This window comes from Acinonyx jubatus, chromosome B2 (assembly GCF_027475565.1).
Source record: "Acinonyx jubatus isolate Ajub_Pintada_27869175 chromosome B2, VMU_Ajub_asm_v1.0, whole genome shotgun sequence".
In the NCBI taxonomy this organism is placed as follows: Eukaryota; Metazoa; Chordata; class Mammalia; order Carnivora; family Felidae; genus Acinonyx; species Acinonyx jubatus.
Window position 1 is genome coordinate 79,135,773 of NC_069385.1, and position 8,281 is coordinate 79,144,053.

The following is an 8,281-nucleotide window of genomic DNA, read 5'->3' on the forward strand; positions in this document are numbered from 1 at the left end:
GAATAAGGGTAGCACCAGAAAGACAGCCAAGCCGTAAATGATAGAATGGCTGTTCCAGAGAGCCCTGATGCAAGGAACAAGGCAGCCTGATAAGCGTTAAGAAAGGAGCAATGGGCGTCAGGCATTTTATTACACTGTCAAAGCCAGACTAAGAAGATCATGTCTCTGCTGGTTTCGTAAGCATGCAAGGAAGGAAAACTACAAGCAAATATTCAAGCAGAGGAAAATGTAAAGGCACTCGTTCCACACCTGACCCATGTACATCATGCTAGGTTAGAAGAGGAATCTAAGAGTAGTCGGGGGAGGCACTACTGCAGAGATAGAAAATTCCATCGTGTAACTGTTTGTGCCGGTCTACTTCCCTTCTCCATTCAGCAGTTATTAATAAGGATCTTGCTGAGATATGTAAAGAATGCAAAGGGAATAGGTCACATCTGTGCTCAGGTAACCTTGTTCAGTTAAAAATGCCCTTTGCCATGATTATGTTGACTGTAGTTGGAGATTATGATGAAGAGCGTCTGGTTCTTGCACGAACACATTTCCCAACAGAATCAGAGAATTTTATATGACATTGTATTTCATTATTATTATGTTGTCATAAAAATATTTACTTTGGGAGGCATTTAGCATATTTTGGGCCATAGGAATGTTGTTTAAGAAATGATTGCTTCAAATGCCTGAGCATGAGTAGCTATTTCAGCAGAAGGTAAGAGTTAGGGGTGTTTTATTTATTTATACTGTGTGTTCAAATTCAGCAATTATTTCCTAAGGTAATCTGGTATTCTCCCAGGCTATTTTAGAAATATTTTTTAGACATGTCCTTTAAAACTGAATTATACTTCTTCAGCAGGCAGATAAGTGACCAGGTGTCACTTATTTATAAAGCTTTTTCAGCTTTGATTCTATCATAAGCATGAAAAGAAACATGGGTCCAGAAGATCATAGGCTAAAATATCTACCAAAAGGAAATGGGGGGGGGGCAGTTGCCTCTTGTGGGGCTCTGTATTTGTCAAAGGTTTTCAGAGCAACTAGCTGCAAACAGGTTAATATAATCACTTCACAAGTTGAACATGAGAACTGGGGGAGTTGTGGGGAGCATTAGCAAATGTAAGTATGATGCATTTTGGATAGCTTATGCTGTTTTAAATAATTCTCTGAAATGTTATTCTAAGCTTAATAATGACAAGCAGCCTCTGTCTTGACAATATTTGCTCAATTATTCGGCATTTGGAACAAATGCTCCATTTTACATTACATTTCACTTGTTTAATTCAATTCAATAAACATTTTAAAGCTTCTACTTAATACTCTTTTCAACTGAGAAAAGTGTATCCCAAGGGCCATGTGCTAGAAAGTCTAACTGGATAAAGCATAAACTGTGAGGTGGTTTCTGGAGTCTAAATTTTATGCGGGAGTCAATTTAAACATTTTTACATTAAAATTACCAATACTACATGATAGATTTGAATGTAACATTCACATGAATTTTTAAGAGAAATCACAGCTTCAAAGAAATTCCATCTTAAAGCAGTCTGAAGACATATACTCTTCTGCTATAAGTGGTACCTAGGGGGAAAAATGTGAAAACATTCTAGGCAGGACAAGTTATTAGGCACGTAGCAGTGGGATGTACACAGAGTCTAACCCTAGTCCTTTTACTCGGGGCTTATTGTTAGGAAGCAGAAAATGTGTTCACAATGAACACAAACAGAAGATGTAGAAAGACATGAAGGAAAGATCAATTCTAACTAGTAAAAGTGCCGTGTGAGTGTTAATTCTTGGAAAGGGCCTAGAAATCCAAGTAGAATTCCAACAGGTGGGATGTGTGTGAGAACTTTTCAGGTGAAGGGATCAGCCTGTGCAAAGGCACAGAGGCATCAACTGGCATGGTGCATTTAAGAACAAGAAACCATGTCATGTGGCTGGAACATAGTTGCAGGGAAGAAGGAAGAAGATGTATCAGAAGTTGTGCTTATGTATGGTTTTTTCCGTGTTATTTTAGATAAACCAATGTCCAGCCTTTAAAGGAATCTTCCTGTGAAGAATTAACTTTATGAAAGTGGAAATAATTTCCCCATTTATCTGCAAAAAAGATTGGATTTTAAATTCTTTTAGATTGGGGCATAACTATATATGATCACCTTTTATAATAGATTGGGTGAGCATTTTTCCCCTCATTTACTCACAGAAGGATTTTGCTGATTTTCACATACGTGTCTACCACTGGCTGGAAACAACTGGTAAAGATTGCCTCCATACTCCAAAAATAAGATAGAAAACCTTCTCTGAAAAAAGGCACTAAGACCAGTTTTATCCAAACAGTCTTGCTTCTCTGAGCCTCAGGGGAAGGCCAAGGTCTGTCTCAGATGTTGGGATGATCTGAGAGAGAAGCTTCTGCCCTGGGTGAGGCCTGCTGTATTCCTTTTACTAACACATCCCAGCAAAGTTCCTGAACTTGAGTCACCAGAAAACCAGTCATCGTGATGCCACCAATTATAGATAAGAATTCCCAGTATTCTCACAAACTTGGAATAAAGCAAATAAATCTCATTGACTTAATACCAGCATTTCTTCCCCAGCAGTTGAAGGATTTCCATAGAGGTCTCTCCTTATTTCCACTTCCCCACACTCAGAAATGAATCCTTCCTTTCCTATGAATGCTATATAGGAATCTAAATTGTGAAAAATCTGGAATCATGACCACATTTAAAACTCTTCATTGGAGTGAAAACAGCTGTGGAGATGGGAAATTATGTCAGTGTCAAGAAGAGTATTAACACTGACCCACATTAAGGTCATACGATGACAGATAGAAAAATAAATCAGGGCCTTGTCAGAAGAATTTTGTGGTGTGTGAGACAGGTCAAGAGGGATGAGGTAGGAAGACTGAGCAGGCCAAAGGGCAATGCATAATGTGGAGATTCCTTGTTATGGTCACCACAGCTAAGGTCTGTGCACCAGCTTGCCAGGGTCAGGAACTGAATTTTGCCAGTGCTCCCAGAGTTCTCAGGATTGAGTGATACAAAAGATAAAAAGGCACAATGTGCCTTATGTATTAGGCACAATGTCAATTCATTAATCGTGGGCTTAATAGTCAGGTCACATATTTCTGCTACCCAGAGCACCCCTTCTCACACCAGGATCCCAGGAATGCATTAGAAGCCTGCACAGCAAGCTTGGAATTAGAACAAAGGAAGGGGCAGTCATAAAGGTAAATCATGAGAGTCTCACTGACGTCCCACAAAAATGCCCTTTGCTGCAAAAGAAGCAGCAGCATAGGGGACACCTGGGTGGCTCAGTAGGTTGGGCATCCAACTTCTGCCTAGGTCATGATCTTTCAGTTCCTGAGTTCACATGGGGCTCACTGCTGTCAGTACAGAGCCCGCTTTGGATTCTCTGTCCCCCTCTCTCTGCCCCTCCCCCAATTGCATTCTCTCTAAAATAAGTAAACATTAAAAAAAAAAAAGAAGCAGCAGCAGCATAGTGTTGAGTGTATGGATTTGGGGGTCAATCAGATCTGGGTTTCAGCTCAGCCTGGTCAACCTCTGGTGGTCTCTCTTACAGCTTCAGTTTCTTTATCTGTAAAATGTTATGTAGATAAGAGCAACAGCTAACTTTTTTTTTTTCTTCAATGGGTTTATGGAGACAAATTTCACATCCAAGTCCAGGGCAGAGGGGATGGGGCTTATAAACCTGGAAGAGAGCCCAAGAATTTAGGGTGACAACAACATGGGTGAAGGTGGGCTACATTAAAATCCTATTTATTTATACAGATTTATTCATAAAGAGCTATGGGGGACCCTTCTCCACCCTCCATGTCCTAGGAGGAGACAAGAGAAAGCCATCTCTCCCCATTGTTGGCCCCATGGGAGTTGCCCTTGGAGAAGTCCTGGGGGAGGTAGGGGTGAGCATCTCCCGTGAGGGCATCACCTGCTCCCTAGGCAGTTACTGGCCTAGAGGCATTGGGTAGTTTCTAGAAAGCTGTGTTGAGGGAACTTGAGGGGAGGGTTTTGGTCTGGGCAAGCTTCCTGGGTGGACCAGGCCTGGTACGCCCACTGAGTACAGTCCAGGGTCCAACTGGCTTCATGGCATCTGGGGGGACCCAGAACAGGGGTGCCTGGGGCTCCTCACAGCACAGCTCCCACCCAGGTCTGAGGAGATGGAAAAGAGGAGTTGGGGGTTAAAGAGAGAACCTGGCATCTTCTGGCATCTTGGAAAAGCTGACCCCCAAGGACACCCAGCCCCAATTGTGCTGTGCCCATGAAGGCAGCTCAGATACCAGGACTGGGCACCAGGGCCCAGAGAGGAAACTCCCAGAGGCCATTCTGGAGGGTGATTCCCAAAGGAGGCCACTCCCCAGGATGCTTGGGGAAGGGTAGGCCATGGGGAATGGTCTCCTGAGGGAAGTACCACCAGGCTCTGAGGCAGGTGGGAAGAGGCTGGACCTCTGGGCCTCCAGACTGAGGCTGGGAGTCATCTTAGTTCCACCTGCCTGGCCTGCTCCCCAGTCAGCATGGCAGTCAGGGCTGGGCCAGGTAGGCATTATACGAAGATCTTGGCAGGGGTGTCAGTGTCCACACTGGCAATGAAGGCCTTGTTGGGGTGGCTGGTGACAGACTGGATAGCCTCCTCATGCTTCTTGTGATAGGCCATGATCTCCTGCTCGCATGTTTTGTTGTCCAGGCTCCACAGCTATTGGTCATGACTTCCCAGCATCAGAAATATGCCATTAGGGGCGCCTGGGTGGCTCAGTTGGTTAAGCGGCCGACTTCGGCTCAGGTCATGATCTCGCGGTCCGTGAGTTCGAGCCCCGCGTCAGGCTCTGTGCTGACAGCTCAGAGCCTGGAGCCTGTTTCAGATTCTGTGTCTCCCTCTCTCTGACCCTCCCCCGTTCATGCTCTGTCTCTCTCTGTCTCAAAAATAAATAAACATTAAAAAAAAAAATTAAAAAAAAAAAAGAAATATGCCATTAGGGTCCATGGCTAGTGATCATGTCCAAGTGGGAGACCATGGAGTGCACAGATTTCCCTGTCTGGTTGTCCAGAAAGCAGATGTCTCTGTTGTCATGGCAATGATGATGAGGGGTTGCTTTGAGTGACTCACCACCTGGTTGATCTGAGTTGGGCTGCTGCTTCTCCTCAACTCCAGTATGAGGAAGACACTACCAACCTCCAGGTCATAAAAGTGGTGTTTTGGGGTTCCACATCTTCTTAAAGACGTCTTTGCTGTCAGAGAGATCACAGCTGAGGTCATTGTCATTGGTGATGGTAAGATCCGGCAAGTTCCCCAAGCTACCTCCCTGCCCCTGATCCTATTCATGATGAAAACGTCTTCATGTGGCTGGGGACTGGGGTGTGCCAAGAGGCGAACCAGTTCCTTTAGGGGACACCCCATCCACATCCCAAAGGTTGGCCAAAATTCCCTGGAGCTGGGCTCCTTGGTTTTCCGGCTCATGGTGGGTCCCTCTCCAGTGCATTGTTAAGGGTCTGGAGAGAGCTCCCAATCCTCTCCTGAGCCCGGAAAATCGAACTCATGGACGGCATCCTGGGAGTCATACTTCCTCTTCATCCTCATCCTCATCAGGCTTTGGAGGGCAGCTTCACGTGCTGCTTCTTGTGCTGCACACTGTCCAGCTCACAGTTGTCCTCATGGCTGTAGTCCTCCTCATGGTCCTCATGGCCATCCTCCTCCTCACAATTCTACAGAAAGGGAATCTGCTCCAGCACCCAGCCACCCAAGCGCTCTTTGCCATCTTTGCCTGTCACATTCCTCTTGGTCTATTCGTGCTTCTCTTTCACCACCAGTAACTTGCCACCACGGAGCCCTCCAGGGGCCAGCGTGGCCCTGCAGCCCCCTTCACTGGACTCCGTGGCCCTGCTGAGCTCCAACAAGTGGCCCAGTAGGGACTGCACTCGCCTGAACCACATGTCCAGGATGATGTCTGTGTAGCGCACCTATTCCAAATACTGTCGGAGAAGGCGCTGACCGTCCTACTGCACCAGCGGGCTATTCTCCAGTGCGACTGACTCCAAAGGGCCATTGGACACTTGTTCTGACAGTTCTGGTTTCTTCTCCCCGTGGTTTAGGTCTGCACTGAACGTTATCATATTTGGCCCTCTCCTGCTTCAGCGCACATTTAAAGTCTTGATCCACTGCACCGGGTCTGGACATTCCTTTGCCCTTTCCCTTCCTCCGGAAGAAGGTCACCTGAGTCTGCAAGGGGGCACTTTCCACGTGCGAGCGGGCCTTCTCCGCTCCAAGCGCGTGGACTCTTGCTGCATAAAGGGCGGGATCCAGCGCAAGCACAGGGGTCTCTGGCCGCCGCGGTGGGCCCGGGCTGCCTCCGCCTCCGCCTCCCTTACCAGCTGGGCCCCAGGACAGGGGCAGGAGGCCAGAGCCACCCCATCAGACCAGCCTGCACCAGAGCCAAGCCAGTGGCAGGAGCTGGCAGCCGCCACAGTGGGACAAATCCCTGCTGAGTCACGGAGGCGTGGACCGCCCGCACGCCTGCTGTCGGCATTAGCTAACTCTTAATGAACAGCCACATGGACGAGGCTGTGTGCCCAGTGCTCTACAGACCTCTCTCAACTGACAATAGTCCTCCGAGCTGAGTGCTATTTCCATTACAATGCGGCAGATGAGGAAACGGAGGCACTGTTGCCCCTACAGAAACGGTGAAGGGTCATCTCTGCCCTGATATCTTGTAGCCATCCAGTTTCACGGTGAAGGGTTTTACTTCTCCAGGTTTCTCTTGACTTGCAGAGAAGTGAGTAAGCTATTCTCTGGATCCATTGACCCTTGAGGGGCAGTGGGGTCTGGTTCTGTGACACAGAGCAAGGAGGATCAGTGGAGTATTCCAATTTAGCTTGGGGCTCCTTGTCTCCTAAACTATGTAAACTGAAACACATCACACTGTGAGATATAATTTATTCCTGCCCCACTCTCCAGATCTCCATCTGGCCCATGAATGTGATTCATATTCCTTGTATTTAAATATTGTTACCCTTATTATGTGCCAACTAATACTCCTGACTTCAATTTATTGAGTGCATTCACACCTTCCCTTCTCTGTGATGCATTCTTAAGCATTCTCTCATTGACTAGCAGTGAGGGGATCATGCCCAAATCATGGCCCACTTCTCCTTTTCTTTCTCTCATGGCTATAGGAGAGGCTTCGATACAATTCTGTTTCATCCATTTTACCCTATTACAGAAATTCTTTATCTAGTGGCCAGAATATTAATATTTGCATAAAAACATGTTTTTCTTCTAACAGTATGGGACAGTATGGACAGTATGGGAAAACACTCGTAAGTTCCTTTGCAATGTGCATCCCAACACAGATAAGAAGAAACCTGGCTAAGGTCCCTTCTTAAACATAATCACCGATCATTTTAAAATAAAGATTTTGTTATTATTCAGGTATGGCAAAACCAAAAGATCAGGGGAAAAGTGCCATAGAAAAAAGTTTGTATACTCACAGTTCCCAAGAGGAGGGGGCATACCATGCCATGGGGGGCCACGTAGGGAGGCACCAGATTTGGTCAGAAGGTGAAGGGGTCAAGGGGAAAATGTGGGGAGTAGCCTTTGTTGTGATTTCCATGGAAAGGAAACAGGATAAATAGCTTTAGGGTTGACAAGTTTTAAAATTATCAGGCTCTAGGGGGTGCATAGAGGAGTGTTCCTGGTTGTCTGTTATTTGACTGTGGGGTGATTAGGGCAGAGGATTGTGGCCCCGAGTGTGAGAGCCCAGTAAAAGATACGGTTGAGGGCTGTGGGCACTAAATTGGCTGGTTTGCATGTGAAGTGTTTGCTCACAGGCAAGTTGTTTGCTATCTCTAGGAATTATCTCCCTCTGGGGTCAGCAAGGTCCCAAGATGTCAAACTATCAGAAAATAGACGGCATGGTTAATATGCCAACTGAGTGAGGTCAATCTGATACAGACATTAATACTTCTAGAGTATTAATTAGAGGAGTCCATTAATCCAACCCTTAATAAAGACCACAAAAGAAGTAACTGAGGGGAACCTGGGTGGTCCAGTTGGTTGAGCATCTGACTTCGGCTCAGATCATGATCTTGCAGTTTGTGAGTTCAAGCCCCACATCGGCTCGCTGCTGTCAGCCTGTCAGGGCAGAGCCCGCTTCAGATCATCTGTCTCCCTCTATCTGCCCCTCCCCCCCCTTACGTTCTTCCTGCCAAAAAAGAAGAGATGGTAATGATCATTAAAGGCATTGTTAAAAAAAAAAAGAAGTAATTGAGAATAACTTAATGAAGACCAT

The 8,281-nt window shown here is 46.2% G+C and overlaps 1 pseudogene; it reads right to left on the minus strand.

Moving 5' to 3' along the window:
- Nucleotides 1-3,527: 3,527 nt before the first annotated feature.
- LOC106976566 (striatin-4-like) lies at nt 3,528-7,491 on the minus strand (annotated as a pseudogene).
- Between the last annotated feature and the right edge of the window lie 790 nt (nt 7,492-8,281).